Source organism: Stenella coeruleoalba, assembly GCF_951394435.1.
Source record: "Stenella coeruleoalba genome assembly, chromosome: 2".
NCBI lineage: Eukaryota > Metazoa > Chordata > Mammalia > Artiodactyla > Delphinidae > Stenella > Stenella coeruleoalba.
This window is the reverse complement of record NC_137147.1, coordinates 65,582,273-65,599,324: the sequence shown is the minus strand read 5'-3', so window position 1 is coordinate 65,599,324 and position 17,052 is coordinate 65,582,273. Positions and strand designations below refer to the sequence as shown.

The 17,052-nt window shown below is 44.5% G+C and overlaps 1 protein-coding gene across 6 annotated transcripts in view; it reads left to right on the top strand.

The window, feature by feature from the left end:
- The window catches only part of AKAP6 (A-kinase anchoring protein 6), a 598,487-nt gene that overhangs the window by 28,704 nt on the left and 552,731 nt on the right, over positions 1-17,052 (top strand). For all 6 annotated transcript variants that reach the window (XR_013827168.1, XM_079913691.1, XM_079913693.1 and 3 more), the window contains exons 2-3: positions 9,711-9,816; positions 10,721-10,849. The gene's annotated coding sequence lies outside the window, so the exon portion shown is untranslated. The remainder of the gene's footprint in view (positions 1-9,710; positions 9,817-10,720; positions 10,850-17,052) is intronic.

Below are 17,052 nucleotides of genomic sequence, written 5' to 3'. Positions count from 1 at the left end.
TAAAAAACGGACAGACAGAACACTAGGACAAATGGTAAAAGCAAAGATATACAAACAAAATCACACAAAGATGCATACACATATGCACTCACAAAAAGAGAAAAAGGAAAAAAAAAATATATATGTATATATATATAAAAAAGGAAGAGAGCAAGCAAATCAATAAACAAATCTACCAATGATAATAAACTCTAAATACTAAACTAAGATAAACGTAAAACCCGAAACCAGTCAGTCGCATGCAGCAAACCCCAAGTCTACAGTTGCTCCCAAAGTCCACTGCCTCAATTTTGGAATGATTCGTTGTCTATTCAGGTATTCCACAGATGCAGGGTACATCAAGTTGATTGTGGGGATTTAATCCACTGCTCCTGAGGCTGCTGGGAGAGACTTCCCTTTCTCTTCCTTGTTTGCACAGCTCCTGGGGTTCAGCTTTGGATTTGGACCCGCCTCTGCGTGTAGGTTGCCTGAGGGCATCTGGTCTTCACTCAGACAGGACGGGGTTAAAGGAGCAGCTAATTTGGCGGCTCTGGCTCACTCAGGCCGGGGTGAAGGAGGGGTACAGAATTCGGGGCGAGCCTGCGGCGGCAGAGACTGACGTGACATTGCACCAGCCTGAGGCGAGCCGTGTGTTCTCCCGGGGAAGCTGTCCCTGGATCACGGGACCCTGGCAGTGGTGGGCTGCACAGGCTGCCGGGAGGGGAGGTGGGGATAGTGACCTGTACTTGCACACAGGCTTCTTGGTGGCTGCAGCAACAGCCTTAGCGTCTCGTGCCCGTCTCTGGGGTTTGGACTGATAGCCACGGCTCGCGCCCGTCTCTGGAGCTCTTTTAAGTAGCGCTCTTAATCCCCTCTCCTCGCACACCAGGAAACAAAGAGCCAAGAAAAAGTCTCTTGCCTGTTCGGCAGCTCCAGACCGTTTCCCGGACTCACTCCTGGCTAGCCGTGGTGCACTAGCCCCCTTCAGGCTGTGTTCACGCCGCCAGTCCTCTCCCTGCATCAGACCAAAGCCCAAGCCTCAGCTCGCAGCCCCGCCCGCCCCGGCGGGTGAGCAGACAAGCCTCTCGGGCTGGTGAGTGCTGGCCAGCACAGATCCTCTGTGCGGAAATCTCTCCGCTTTGCCCTCCGCACCCCTGTTGCTGTGCTCTCCTCCGCGGTTCCGAAGCTCCCCCCTCCGCCACCCGCAGTCTCCGCCCGCGAAGGGGCTTCCTAGTGTGTGGAACCCTTTCCTCCTTCACAGCTCCTTCCCACTGGTGCAGGTCCCGACCCTATTCTTTGTCTCTGTTTTTTCTTTTTTCTTTTGTCCTACCCAGGTACATGGGGAGTTTCTTGCCTTTCGGGAGGTCTGAGGTCTTCTGTCAGTGTTCAGTAGGTGTTCTGTAGGAGTTGTTCCACGTGTAGATGTATTTCTGGTGTATCTGTGGGGAGAAAGGTGATCTCCACGTCTTACTCCTCCGCCATCATGAAGGTTGCCCCTTAATACATTCTTTTTATATTTTATCTGTTGCTTTATGTTTGGAGTAGTAGTGAGAGGGTTGTGGTCCAATTCTTCTTCTTTTAGGAACCAATCCCCCCTATTTGAGACCTTTCCCCTATTCCTTTTGATTCCTTCCTCGTGATAATACTGCTTGGTCCATTTTCTGTACCTCACATCACTGTTGGATCCCCAAATGCACTCATAGCAAGCAGGCATGCATTGTTCTAGATAATTTTCTTCAGAGACAGATGGTGGTGAGTGAGCCTGATGACGGGAGTGGGTTGGGTCTCAGTGGCTGTGTTAGAGTGAGGTTAGGACATGGCTGGCTTGAGTGTAAGTCCTGGTAGGGCCACCATGTTTCTGTCACCCTTGCTCCTCCTAGCATCTCTGTCCTTAGCTAGCCTGGCACAGACTGATGCCCCAACATGCAGAAGGGTGTGAGAAGGCTGACCCAGACATGACACCTGCCATCTTTTCTGACACTCTGCGTTGAACCTAATTATTTCTAACCCCTGAGCTATGGAATGGGACGGCTCTGTGTTGCTATGCATTGTGCACTGTACCTGAGCACAAATCATGCCTGTGTTTCACCCAAGCTGTGCACCCACAGGTCTCTATCTACTCACAGTGAGGGAGGGCCTTCTCATTTACACAAAGATGTCAGTTAGACTATGTTGGCCATACAAGGACTCTTGTATAGTCTCTCTCTGGGCTTCTTGTCATCACCTCAGATAAGATGTTCAGGCTCTAAACTCCTTGTTTATCACCCTTATAGACAAGAGTATTGCTGAACCTCATCCTGGGGATGCTTTCCTACTAGGGTATGGTGAAGGGAGGGCCAGAGCCTGGTACCAAGTTGTTGTGGCACCTGGCTGGCAGCTGGAAGAAACTCCAGAGGCTGGAGTTTATATTTCAGTATAGACCTGGCAGGTGAGGTACCAGCTTCCCCTTTTATCTGGGTTAGACCTCATTTTTTCCAACAAGTGACACCCTCAGGCTGCCAAGGGGCCAAGGGAATTCCTGGCCTTTGTTCCCTCCAGGGGCCAGCTTTTTGTGCACACTGCCACTGACCCCCTGGGCCTAGATCTAATCCTGTCTCCCTCTGCACCCTGCCCTCCCTCGCCCCAGTTGGGCAGTAGTTTCTGGCCATAAAGCTATTAGAAATTGGCACCAGCAAATGGGTCGCTGGAAACCCAGCCCTTGGTACAAGGAAAGCCATGGTAAACATCACCTTGCAGTGCTGCTGAGATACTCAATATTAAGTAATGTTATAGCCTGACTCCTTTTCAAGGGACCCTTCTGCGCTAGTGCCTAAGGTAGCATAAAAGCATTTGTTTTCCAGAGCCAAAAGCCTGCTTCCTTTAGCTTTTTTGGGTTTTGCTTCCTTTTTTTGACTGGTCTTTAGCATTCTTGCTACTTTTGCCAGAACTTACTAAAAAATTCCTTCAGGGAAGTTTAGGAGATGACAGAAGGAAGGAGAGGTTCATTTGTAATAGGAGGAAGAACAGTAATTATGAAAAGCACAGAGGAAGCTAGAGAAAGAAAATCAAGGAAAAGAGACTGGGAACAGTCCAATCCGAGGGATTCATGTTGTGGTTGGTAGATTTGGGTTGGGAGTCTCTTTCACAGGAGTGCCTTGTGCCAGCCACTGTCCCTGAACCCAGTTAGTAGGGACAAGGGAACAGGATTCAGGGACCATGAAGAATCTGTCTTACAACCAGGGTGCAGGAGCATGGTAGTCAGCCTAGCAAAGCTAACGTTCAGAATTATGGAGGCTTTTGATGCACTTTTCTTCTAGGAAGCATTTTACTAGGCCAGACAGAGTTTACCAATGCAGGGGACAAGAGAGCTGCATTGCTGTTTGGAGCAGGACAGTTCTTCCTTGTGTCCCCTTGTGTGGGACACTGTTTTCAGCTAGGCAGTGAGAGCATTTGAAAGTCTATAGATGTCGTCCGTGATTGTTACAAAGAAAATACAAACCATGGACCCTTGAATACAACAGAGCAGTTGTAGGTACAATTCCTAGAGAATTAAATGGACATGGGTTCCAACATCAATGGAATTTATCAAGTTATCTGTAAAGCAGAATCTCAGGTGGCTGTTTCCACGCAGACCAGAGAAATCAAAGGTAGAGCTATGAATGTCTTTGGTACCATGGGAGAGATGTAGGAATTACACATAAGAAATTAGGAAGCAAAAAAAAAAAGAAACTAAGGAGCAGAGAATGTGTTCTTATGATGGCAGCATTCAGAGCGCAGGAAGGGGAAGTTTGTAGGTAGATTATAGACTGTAATGAGGATGGAACTTGAGACCCACCAGAAAACTTTGTTCCCATGAGTGTGGCCATTTGGGATGCTGAGAAGGCAGAGTCTGGGAGAACTTTCTCACATTATGCTCATGCTTTACTCCACATCTGTTTCACTTTCCTATCTACTTATACATTCATTCCTTCTGTCCTACCCCTACCATTTTACCATGTATTCACAGTAATCTTTCCTATCATCATCAAGAGAGCTTCGGCAGTGCTGCCTTCTCTAAGGCATCTTTCTCACCCACTGGAAAAAATAGAGTTCCTGTAATGTGCTGGGGTTTGTGCAGTTCGCATGCATCATCTCATTTCATGGTCCCAGCAAATCCATGAAGTAGTTATAAGAGAACTTTCTGGAAATCTCCAAATGGGGTTTAAGATCCCTGGGTCTGACTATGTAAAGGTGTTTCCATCCCACAGGCACAGAGGGTATTAGTGAATTGTGAGCACTATTTTTAAACCATATTGACAAGGGTTGCTGCAAGACGATTTTACAAAATCTTCTCTCGCTAGGGGAAAATGAGTAACACATGCTTTATTTAGGCTCCTTTTAGTAAGCAAACATGTCTGGGAGTCAGGTTTGAATCAATGAATGTCAATAGCAAGTCAGGGAATGTTGGTACCTTTCTAGGCAGGTGTAATGAAATAACATTCCTTGCCAAGGAGGAGCAGGGGTTGAGATTGTTGTAGTATTGAATCCACTGAACAACATACACTGGCTCAGGAGAGACATGAAAGGCTGAGCAATTGATTTCTCAGTAGTGGACCTGAGCTGGCCAATTTGTAGCAAACTTGATTATTCAAAATATATTTTCCAGCTAAAGACAGATGGACCCTTTGATATGAGATGTTTTGCTGTCCTCAGAGAGCTCATAGCCACGGCACAGCCAGGCACTGTGAGCAGAGTCAGTTCATTTACCAGAAATCACCCTGATGAAGTTATGGAATCCAGAGCATATGGATTACAGGGAAAGATGGGGGCAGTAAGGGAGCATAGAGATCCTAGGCCTTCTGTTAGGGGTGTTAGAAGATAACTAGTGGGATGTGGGAGTAGGAGATGGAGTTGAACATTTGATGCCCTTCATGTGGGGATTATTGGAGAAAGAAATTCTCCCTGACCAAATGATTAAGCCGTAGATTCATAGAGCTTGAGTGATAGGTGGAGCTTAAGCAAATAAGCCTCTCATTATGCAGTTGAGAAGCTGAGTCCCCAAGAGATTTGTCCAAGGCCACGCAGCTAGGAACGAATAGAATGGGATTCCAATCCATGTCTTCAGACTCTAACTTTACATCCTGTTATATAGAGTTAATTTATTTTTTTAAGGTTCCTGATTCAGTCTGATATGGCCAAATGAGTCTCTTGCTTCTTTTTATGAAGACAGAGACTATAGATCTGCTATTATTTCCTTATTAGCAGCAATGTCAGAAGCTCATAAGAAGTTTACACCCCAGATAATAAACTCCCATTCATGGTCTGAGAGAAAGATTGAAAAAAATTACCCAAAAAATATCAAAATCCCAAACTCATTAATGGATCCAATTCTTACTAACATTCCTTTTCCCTCCTACTTCTTTTTATTTTTATGATGGTTTTGGGCTTCCAGGAGTGAATGATGATTTATCTTGAACAAAATAGAATTTATTCTTGAATCCTGCTGGTGTAAATGCTAAGCTAAATAAATGGAAATAGATAGAAGTCTCAGGAATAAATCAGACTCCTTGCTTAAAAAGCAAGATGTAATTCAGCCCTTTCTTTTTGGTAGGTAAGAAAAAGCCATAGGACTAGAAGTCCATCTCCTTGTCCATATGTAGGCCCTCACTCAAGCTTTTTGTTCATTTATCCATTTGTAGCAATACAGGGTTTTCTTCCTCCCTTGCTTCCTTCTTTCCTTGTCTCCATTATCACTCATTCTTGAGAGGGGTCTTTGGAAAGTCAGAAAAAAAATAGAGACTTTGTCAGCACAAAAATACATTGAAGTCATGCTATGAAAGGTTGTGAATATTAGCAAGGAAGGATATGTTAGAAGTGGTGTTCCTCTGAGACTCTGAAGGACTTAAAATAATCAGAACTCACAGGACACAGAGAGGCTGACTCACACTCCCCACCCCAGGGGTAGAGCCAGGACTCATGAAGGAAAAACAGGGATGGAAGAAATAAGGGAAACATGGGCGAAGAGATAAAACGGGAGACCAGAGAAAAAAGGACCTCACAAAGTCCACCAAAGACAGGCTCTGCAAGGACTGAGGAGTGACTTGGTTGAAAAAATAAAGGGCCCCATGTGTATTTGTGATCATCTAATCAATGGAAAACATTCATTTTGGTGACAGACTATATACCTAAAGTAAAATATAATTTGCTGTCCAAACTGATACTCTTTAGCAAGTAAAAGGGGCCATTACTGATTATGCGGATACAACAGGTATAGTCTGGGATTATCAGGCAAATCAGGACATATGGTTACAGACTACCTCTACCCCTTCCAGACCTCATGGGCATATAGCTAAGAGGTTAGACTTTCACTCATTCAAAGCACAGTTATTAAGCCCTGATGTGTCCGGCATCATGCTTGGCACTGAGGGTACAAAGTTGAGCTCTTCTGCTTCTGCAACAGATGCGTAGTTCTTTCTGTGGCTGAGACTTTCATGACTAAAGATCAAGGCAAAACCTTCACAGTCCAGTTAACCAGTCATGATACTTCTCAGCGGGGCTTGTGTTTGTGGCTCCCACTTGGTCTCCGGCGTGTTGACGGCTGCACACCCTGAAGCGTGGAGTGAGTGGTGTGGTTTTGCTCTGCCTCTGCCCTGCATATGCTGCTTTTAATCAGATGAGCGCTTAATCCTGTAGCGAGTCTTATTACGCCCTTTGCCCTTTCCCATTCCATCTGTTACATGTCTCATTGTCTATCCTCCGAATGGAATAAGCTATATTTTTTCTCAGACTTATTTTCTTTCCATGTTTGATGTCTTTCAGAAATAGGCCTGGAGCCAAGAATTACAATCAAGCTGAAGTGGGTCTGACTGAGGATTTTCAGTACCTTGAGTTATCTTCCCTAATGCTCCACTTCTCTTATCAGCAAAGCCTCCAATTTTGATGGCTTTTAATGCAGGGTACTGGGGAGCTCTGCAGTTGGTTTCACAGATCTTCCTCTTAGGACTGCCATTACTGTCTCCCCAGGGTGTAGAAGCCTCTTGGGGCACACAGTTATGGTGGCATCCAGTTGGCTCAGTAGGTCTGTGTCCCAGCCGTGCTGCAGAGCCCAGATATATATATGCTGATGGATGGATCATAATCTTGTCTCAGTGGGCCTTTCTAATCCTTTTGATCTCTTTGGCTATTTGCTATCTTACTGACCAAATCATTCATACACATCAAAACCAGATCAACCTGAAAATAAACCTCAGGGCCTCTGTCCTGGGATTAGTAAAAGAATATAGACGAATCTTCCTCAAGGAGCGTATTTCTGTTTATTGTAGTTTCTCTCCTTCGCAGGTATGATAAGGTTTTACTCTGGAAGAATGAAAAATATTTAAAAGTTGTTGATGGTATGGCAAGTTCCAAATTTGGTTCTCTTTCAGCAAGCACAGCCCCATACACCTGGGCTCTGTCTCTCTTTTGTATTATTTATTTTTGTGTCTGTGTGTTTCCCCCAATTTTAAGGTCATTTGAGGGGAGGCTTCTTGTCTCTCATCTTTCAAGCCCTTCTTCACCCTACCCTCCTCCATCCTAGTGCTAAATCCTTTGTTTTCCATATGGAAGGCAATTGATAAATGTTTCCAAACTCAATAAATATTTCTGGCTTGTAAATCAGTAATTTCCTTATTTGTTACTTCTTTAGACTGAAAGACTTACTGATAGGTTCTTAGATGGAATGCAGGGGTTAATGTCCTTTGAGTAATAAGGCCAGACCAGAGATGTGGAAAATATGAAAGTCACTCCACGTGCAGTCCTATGGGGGAGATTTTGCTATGCCAAATGCAGAATCTTCAGAGTTCTAGGGATGCAAATAAAACATGAGGTTGATGATGCCGCATCCAATCTTTTTCGACTCTCTTGTTTACTGCTGTTGCTGTCTGACAAACACTCAAACTTACTTTGCAATAGATGGAAGGAAAGGTGTTTTAGACCTAGGAACACAGGTAAACTAAGGCCCAGGACCTGCCTTAAAAGTAGCATCCAGAATCCTTGGTTGGTTCCCAGACCAAATTAGGCTAGTACACGCCCCACCTTGAACTAGACAGGAATCAATCCAGCCTAAAAAACCAAAAGGAATAAGACATAGGGCAAATGGCCACTTGGTTCTCTACATTCTGTTCCTAATTATTGAGTGTTTCAACCCAGGTATAGCATGCTCCCTATCCTATTTGACACTTTCTTGTTGCTTCTCTCTATTAATAGTCATTCGGCTTCTGGTCAGCCAAGGATAATTATGCTTCATTACCACCCCTGGGTAAAACTCTGGTTGCCAGAAATTCTCTTTGTGTTGTATTTGAGAACAATCCAAATTTCTGCCTCATCGAGGGGGGTGGAGGGGTGGGCCAGGATCGGCCATTATGAACAAATGATGAAAGTTTAAGGCACTAGGAATCTTCACATGAGTTTCCAAGTAGAGAAGTATGGAAAATGTATTATAGTAACTTTCTGTGTTTTGAAAGTAGACCCCGTCTTGTTCAGGACTGGGTGGTGAGAAACCTGAGATAGTATCTCCCATTTATGTAGTGATAGCCATGAATTTGGAAGGCAGACAAGTGCCATCCAGGGCCAACCACACATGGACATGCAGTGCATGCCCTGCACAAAGCCTGCCTCCAGTCAGTCAGGAGGAGGGAGTGACTTTTTGGTCATTTGTCTGCCCACAGAGGGGACGCCTCTTTGAAATTCTAGTAATACTAAGCCTTCTAGTCATCTACCCACCAAGAAGAAGGAAAACTATCACTAAGATTGTGTCTCCATCATAAAATCACATTCTGGCTCGGCAGAGACATAGGATATAGTCTTTTGCTTTTAGATAGTGTTCTTTGCCTAGCTCCATCATTTTGCTGTGTGTGTGCTCAGGGGCAATCCAAAAGGCTATCTATTAAATTTCTTCAGGATGGCTCTTCTCTCTACTCCTTTCCTGAGCTCCAGTATTTTAAACTTAAAACTCCAGTCCTGACTGATGCAACACCACACATAGCTACTAAATGCTGGACTTCAGGCTCCTGGGAATCCCTGGTGATCGATGCCAATTAGATTGCCATAAGCCACAGCTGAAAAAGCCAACAGGAACTTCGAGCTTTCTAATCTAGGCATAAACAGCCGGGTAGTGCTTCTTTGAAGTTCAGAAATTGGGAGATGGTATGTGGGCCCTGGATTGGGAGAGATGGGGGTGAAATATTCTGGTAAAGTAAATATAGGCACAAGCCAGTTGTGTCACGAACAGATAGTTTCTTAGCGTGCCTTGAACTTAAGTTTGAGGAAAGGAACTACATTTCAGGAACTTGAACTTTTTTTTTTTTTTTGCGGTACGCGGGCCTCTCACTGTTGTGGCCTCTCCCCTTGCGGAGCACAGGCTCCGGACGCGCAGGCTCAGCGGCCATGGCTCACGGGCCCGGCCGCTCCGCGGCATGTGGGATCGTCCCGGACTGGGTCACGAATCCGTGTCTCCTGCATCGGCAGGCGGTCGCTCAACCAGGGAAGCCCAGGAACCTGAACTTTAAAACTCAGGTTTAAGAGAAGCAATGAGATTGCAAGTTCCATAGGCATGGGTTATGCCTTACTTATTAAGTGTCTTTGCAGCTGCTAAGGTAGTATTTTACCCTTGGTGGGCACTCAATAAATGTTTATTTAATTGGATTGAGTTTTCTGCAGATAAGGAGGAAATTGGTTTACGGTCCTGATTTGGGTATTTTTCAGTCCGTTTTCTCTGTACAATTCTGTGATTCTAGGAAGGCCAGCAGGCAAGAGAACAGCAGGTGTGACGGTCTGGAAGAGATTCTGTGGGGCTGGAACATGAAATGTGAAGGAATTCTGGTGAGAGATGCGGCTGGAGAGGTATGTGGAGACCAAGTTATGCAGGATATCTTCAGTTGGTTAAGACATTTGGACTTCATCCTAAAAGCAGAATGGAGCTACAGGAGGATTTTTAGTGAAAAGCATGACATGCTTAGATATACATATTAGAAAGATCACTGGGTTCAGCATAAGGAATGGATTGGAAGAGCTCAAGTAGGATCAGGAGACCAGTTGGGAGACTTATCTCAACTTTGGGAAATAATGATTTTTACCTGAACTAGACTGGTGGTTGTGAGAGTGGAGAAAAGTGGATGGATTCAAGAGAGGATGATGACAGTGTTTGACACTGATTGGATGTGAGGGATCTTGGGTGGGGAAGAGTAAGGAGTGAAGGGTGAGTCCTAGGTCTCTTACATGGGCAATGCTAGAAGATGGTGCCATCAACAAGAGAAGAGAGAGAGAAGTGGCTGTGAGGAGGTGGCAGAGAGAGAAGATGAGGAGTTCATTTTTCTACAGATTGAGTTTGAGGTGCTTGTGGGAGTTTGGTAGTTTCGTGAATGGGTCTGAAGTTCTGAAGAGAGATATCAGTTGAAGTACAGGTTTGGGAATATATGCTGTGCCCATGGGAATAGATGAGTTTGTTCAGGGAAATACCAACATTTAGGGCTTGGCAGAGGGAGAGGGATACATAAAGCAACCTAACCATGAGTGGTCAGAGAGGTAGGCGGCAAACACAGAGAGGTGTGCGTAGGGGAAAAGAGAATTTAAAGAAAGAGGAAAGGTCCAGCTTCCTTACCTTTAAGTCATCCAATCTCTAGGTTCCCAAATATTTCAAACTACTTTTGGCCAATAGGCCCTAGATTAGAAAAAATGCATATCCAACCACTCCTATGTGAATGATATAGCCGAAGGTCATTGGTTTATTTTATTTAAATATATCTAGGTTCTGCTCCGTCTGAGGATTTTACCTAATGCTAAAGAGAAAGAGAAGAAGTCCTCATCATACACTGTACAACCACACTAAAAGTAGCCAGCAGGGAAATTGACCTATAAGTACTCTGAGCACATTAAGGTAAGTACATTTTTAAAAACGGTATGTCTTTTGGCTGTGGTCTAATGTGATGATTGGTGGAAATGGAACTGAAGAGTGACAGGAAATATTAATGGAAGATAACACACAGGCTTTCGGCCTTAGAAAGAGCAATGGGCTATATCTGTTCCCAGAGGGAAAGTTTGATGAGTAATGATCCTGATATACGTTTTAAACACTCTGATGATGACATAATGGGTACTGCTTTTACTCTTTGGACAGCAGATTCTCCTTTGCTGTAGTTGGGTCTATTACTTCAAGTCTGTTTAGAGGGCCACCTGAGGGTACACTGGAAGCATCACGACACCTATATACCTGTTCTAGACAGTGGGTGCTGTAAAACGCATGCTATAAGAGGCTGTAAGTGGGTGCTGTCACATCAGGGCTTGCTTTCCCTACAGAGGGAAGAGCGCCAATCCAAAGGTCTCGCAGGCGCGCTTTCCCAAAACTTCCCACCCCCCAGGTTGCTGATTAAGAGCTGATGATTCACATTTAGATGGCCTTGCACCTCTACTCCCTTCCTAGCCATACAAATTTGAGTCAAGCTTGAACCTTGCTAAGAAAACAGATTTGCCCTTTTTAGTCTTAGCAGCACTGGAGTCTAAAGAGAGACTATGTGGGAAGGCAGATCCTTAGTTCCCTCTTCTCCAGGCTGTTGGAGGCATTTCAGACCTCTGCTTGCCAAAGCACTTTTATGGAGCTCAGATTTTTTAATTTTTTTTAATTTTTTTTTTTGTGGGGTGAGGGAATGCCTTCAGTGAGTCACTCCCCTCCCCTCTCTGAGCCTCAGATTTTTCCTCCTAACAGAGGGGTCTGGATTAGGGGATCCTAGAGGGCCCCAAGGCCTAGCCTGTGTCCCCGCCAGCTGGCCCCACCAGCAGAGAGCTTGTTCTCAGAGAGGCCCTTTCCTGGTGAGCTAAACTGGCCCGAAAGGACTGCTCTATACTTGGACAAGGCAAGTCACAATATGTCAGTTTGCAGAAAGGGAGCTTGTTTGGAGTGGGAACTCCATGGGAAGAGGCTTCTAAGTTGAAAATGCACACACCCTGTGGGACGGGGGGAAGACAGAGAACCCCAGTTGCTCTAAGGGGTCTAGAAATCAGAATGGTTAGAGTTTGCCTGGCCCCGCCAGTGCTCTGCTTGATTCCCTGGCCTCGTCATTTTGTGTTCACCTGCGAAGAGGCCCCTGGCTGAGAGAAGGGTGTCGGAGGTAGATGAACCTAGCTCTGTCCCTTAGTCGTTGTATGATCGTGAGTTGTTGGACTTTCTGTACCTTATTTTCTTTATCTGTTAAATGAGGATGCTTTATAGACCTGGATGAGGAATAAATGAGATAACATACATAAAACAGCCATACAGGGTCTGGCATGGGGGGCAGTTACCTCCTTCCTTTTACCTTTGCTCACATTATTCCCCCCACCTGGACCATTCTCTCCACCTCTCCAAATTTGACTCAGTTTCAGTGCTCAGCAAGATCTTTCTGCCTGTCCGAGTGCTCGAGTTCTCCTGCTGCCCCAATCACGTATTACCTGACTTCACATTCTGGTAACTGCCTTCTTTCTTGATACTGTTTTGCTGATTTTTCCCATCTAAACTGCTGCTCCCTGAGGGAAGAAATTTGTCAAATAACAGTTATCTTTCTATAATATCTGGTAAGATGTTGGGGACATAAGCAATATTTGAATGAATGAATACAGAAAGAACTAAGTTACAGGGAGAATGCGGTAGGGGGCAGTATGTACTGTGGTTAAGGTCTGGATGCTGGAATTAGCCTGCCTAGGTTTGAATCCTGGTGTTGCCAGTTATGAGCTTTGCAACTTTAAGAGTTGTTGCATCTGTCTGTCAGTTTTCTCCCTGCATAAAGGTAGTGGCAAATATAGTATTTCTCTCCTAGGGTTATTGTAAAGACTAAGGTTAGATTTGGAGAGTGTTTAGATCAGCGCCTGGCACGCGGTACTATATAAGAACCACCATTATTATTTTAAAGAACATGAGTTTAGCATTAGACAGGCCTGAGTTCAAAGACTGCTGTACTGCTTACTAATTATGTGACCTTGGACAGAAGTTATTCAGTTTCTCTGTGCTCCAATTTCCTTATCTGTAAAATAGGGATGATACACCTGCCTAATAAGTTGTTGTGAAGACAAAATTAAGAGCCTAGAACACAGTATATGCCTGAGAACTGGTGGCTACTAGAAGCCTGCTTCAGTCTTCTAGAAGCAAGAGTTTGAGGTGACTGCATGAAGAGTCATTGCGGTGGCCTGGGCCCCATTTAGGAAACTGAAAACCTGGGGCTTGCCTTGACTGGGAAGGATTGAGATAAGGGTCAAAACAGGGGTTGTGGGTACATTGTAGGAAGGCATAGGGAAGCTACTTTGTGCTAAGCTGTACAGTTGCTAAGCTGTATCACCAAAATCCTGACCAAATTAGGTCATTAGAGATACATTTGGAAGGAGCTAGAGACTTTTGCCTGAGTGAGATTCCGATACAAGTCCATGCATGTCACCTTTCTGCATATCTTTGATTATGTAAGGTGTTTCTCGTGTTTTGTCCTTACGTAGCCAGCTGTGTTACTGTCATGGTGATGCCACAGGCGTGGGTGAGTGGAGATACGCCATCCTCTGCTGGCCAAGCGGATCTGTGATTCTTGTTGTCCAGGAAGGTAAAATTTGCCAGTTCAGAGCTTGTGTAACTGAGGGGTACCATTTAGCCTCTTCTGACCCCAAGTTGGGACTCTGAGAGTCCTAATTTCTACAGTTTAGTCTATTGATTCTCAGTCCCCAGATCTTATTTGGTGTGCTGAGTGATGGTTTAGGGCCTTAGGAAGTCTATCTCCCCTTAACTTCTGCCAGCAGTAAGAGGCTGACTGTTCTGTACTGTTCAGGGCAGAGGGATCTGAGTGGTTTCAGTCAGGAACCCCACTAGGTCCACTGGCCTTGAAGGGAGGTGTGGGAGAGGAAAAAAAGCAAAGAAGAGGCGGGCAGGGAGGTCTTGGCATTGCTGGCTTCTTCCCCAGATGGCGATGCTGTGTTCACACCATAGGACTAAGGGTTTGAACCTCTCTTCCAGCACCATCTGGATATAAGTTTAGACTTTTCACGATGCAGGCTTCTCACATCCCTTTCTTCTCTGTCCCTCTGTTGCTTCTTTGTTTGAATTTAATGCTGAATTCTGCAATGCAATAAATCCTTTGGTAAGGAGATGTAACACATTTATACCTAAGAATTACAGATTTGCTACATATTTGCTATATTATCTCACCGTCTCATCAACATCTTGTGGCTTCATTGTTAGCAGTGCCAACAACTGGTTTCAAATATTAAGATAAAAGTACCCACTTCCTTTTTTTTCATTACCTCAAAGTTTTTTATGATTACAGTCTTGTTTTTACTCTATTCCGGTGGGAGGACTCTCGATTAACTTCATTGTGCAGAATAAAATTCAGATATGGGGAAGTTCAAAGAAGGCAGTTAATTACATTCAGGTGGTGGGCCTGGATACCCCAGCTCAGTGGTACTCGACCTGGCCGTACACCTGAGGAGTTTAAAAAGGTACTCTGCTCTGGGCCCACCCCAAGCCGATTAAGAATGATAGTCCATTGAGGCGGGAAGGATGGTTTAATCTTTTCAGGTGAATCTAATGGGTAAGCGTGGTTGAGATCTCTGCTCAATTTACTAAGGAAGCAAGACTTTCACAGTTTGGATTAGGAAATCACAGGAATGACTTGTAGCTGAAAATGTTAAGTTAAAACTTGCTTATGCTATTACTTTTCAAACTAGTTAGCATTTTGCATATGAAGGTTTTTGGTTAACTGTAGATTCAAGGCTCTGTCTTTGGGTTTTTCATTTTAAAGAGTAAAACTTCAGGGTAGGACTGGAGGTACTCACGCATTGTTCATCAGTACCTTAAATCATGAATATGTTGGTGTTACCCACCTGTGTTCTCTCTTTGCTTTATGATCGTGTTAAATAACCTAAGTGATTTCCAATGAGGTTAAGCAGAGTCCCTTCAGGGGGCTCTCCAGTCACTTTTTCAGAGTATGCGTTTTCAAACTATACCCCACGTCTCATCCCCCAGCCTCCTCATTCTGATCTGTTCCCTGCGGTAGACAGCCTTGGTAACTAATGGGAGTATATCTTTTGGGTATGTGAGGGCAGAAGTTAGGTTAAGGGCTACTTTCTTAGAAGTTTCCCCAGCACTCTATTAAGTATGGTATATTTATCCTCGTCTTTAGAGCTTTATGTGGAAATGTCAAGCTAGTTATTGCAAAAGACCGGGTACTGGAAATTCCTTGTATTTAATGTGAAAGTTTGATGCAGCTGTAGTTGGGATGGTGTCTTTTTTAGGGATGGAGTTCAGAGCAAAAGGAAAATGTTCTGTGTAAGACTTGCCCTAAAAAGGCACCTCTGACTGGCTGAGTCCCTCTTGAAACACTTTGGGATCCTTCAAGTTTCTAGCTTGGCTGGGTTGCTTTTGGAGCCAAGGAGAGTTCTAATCATTAGCATTAGTGAATTGTTGCTCATTAGCATTTGTGTGGAGTACCCAAATCACTGCAACAAAAGTGTGAAACCCCAGCTGGTGGTGGGGGGAGGGCGAGCGGGATTGTTTCTTCTTGGATTAATACCAGAGTTATTTCCCTTGGTGCAGATCCATTCTTCCCTGTGTGGGAATGTTTAACGTTCATACTGTTAGGTGAGAGTCTCATTCAGAGAACTTTAAAAAAAATACCCATTTTTCTCAATTTATCTTAAAAAACCCACAAACCCAACGAAAGTATACTTTCTCTGTATGATGACTTGTTCAGAAATTTGAAAAGACCTTCTGCTGCGTGAGAGAGCTTTTCCTGCAATGCAGGTCCACCAGTTATTCAAGCAAAGAGTTAACCGAGGCCAGGGAGGCTTCTCTGGCAGCCTGCAAGCTTTGTGCAATAGCCAAGCTGGAGGCTGAGAGAGACTGATATTCATTTGTTTGTGTATGAAGCTTTCATTCCCAAAGTCTTAGACATCACATACCAGGAAAGATCACTGTGAAAAGCACGGACAAGCTCAAGTGTTTCCTGGCTGTTCTGGTTGCCTTTGATACATCTAATTCTGCCTGACAGTGTTTGCCGCTTGGTTGTCCAAACAGAATTGTCTTCTTCAGTGGTGAGTGAGAATTAATTATTCACATCCAGTCGTCATCATAAATACTCTTATGTGAACCTGTGTCCCTAAATGAGTCTTACAGTAAAATCTTTAGTTTGGAAATCTTCAGTCCTCCCATTTTATTGTACCATGTGTAAGCTTCACCCTGGAATTGCAGTTTGATGAGGTGTAATGGTCTTTGGTTCTGAGAAACTGTGCAGCGTGGTTGTGCAGAGAGGCCCAGCTAGGAATGTCTCCCAGGAGTTTGAGAGCTCTGTCACTTCCTTTTTCTCCATGGCTCCAAGTTCCTTGGGCCTGGATATAGCAACAGCGCCCTCTAGTGTGTGATAGGGTGAGGATGGGCTCCTGCTTAATAAGGTGAGGTGCTTTGGCTTCCACTGAGTGAGGTGTGGGAAACAAGGGGCTTGGCATTTATTGAACAGTACAGCTGAGCCTAAATACACAACAGCAGCATGTCTTCTAGGTTTTGACAGCTGAGAAAGGAAGATAGAGACAGCAGGAAGATAGGGTTTTAGATTATTTTACAAAGATGTGAAAGCTAAGGAGAGCCAAAGGAGGGAATCCAGAGGTCATTGGGGAAAGGAACTGTTCCTATGAACAGTTTGCTGTTCTTCCAAAGAATTCAAAGCTTGGCCATATGCACGGGGAGGAGGATGGATAGGGCCTGGCCACAGAGACCTTCCATTGCTGACTGAGACTGGGCCTGCAGAGGGGCCAGAGCTTTTTTTAGAAAACTGAAATTCCAAACACTCCAAGCAGTGGTTTAAAGGCTACTAAAATGTAAATGACTGATAGGTATTACCTGACAACAGAGTTTTGATGAAAGCAACTAGACTTAAGTATAACAGGGAGCAAAAAGTGGATAGAGATGGACTGAGTATAGAGAGAATGGAAGAGGGATGCTTCCATCCTTCATTTTGTTCATCTAGCAAATATTTACTGATGAGCTGCTATTCAGTGACAGCTTCTGTTGTAGGTACTGGGTGTGAATTCACACTAGGTGTAAATAAAAGAGAGTCCCTGCCCTCATGGAGCTTATGT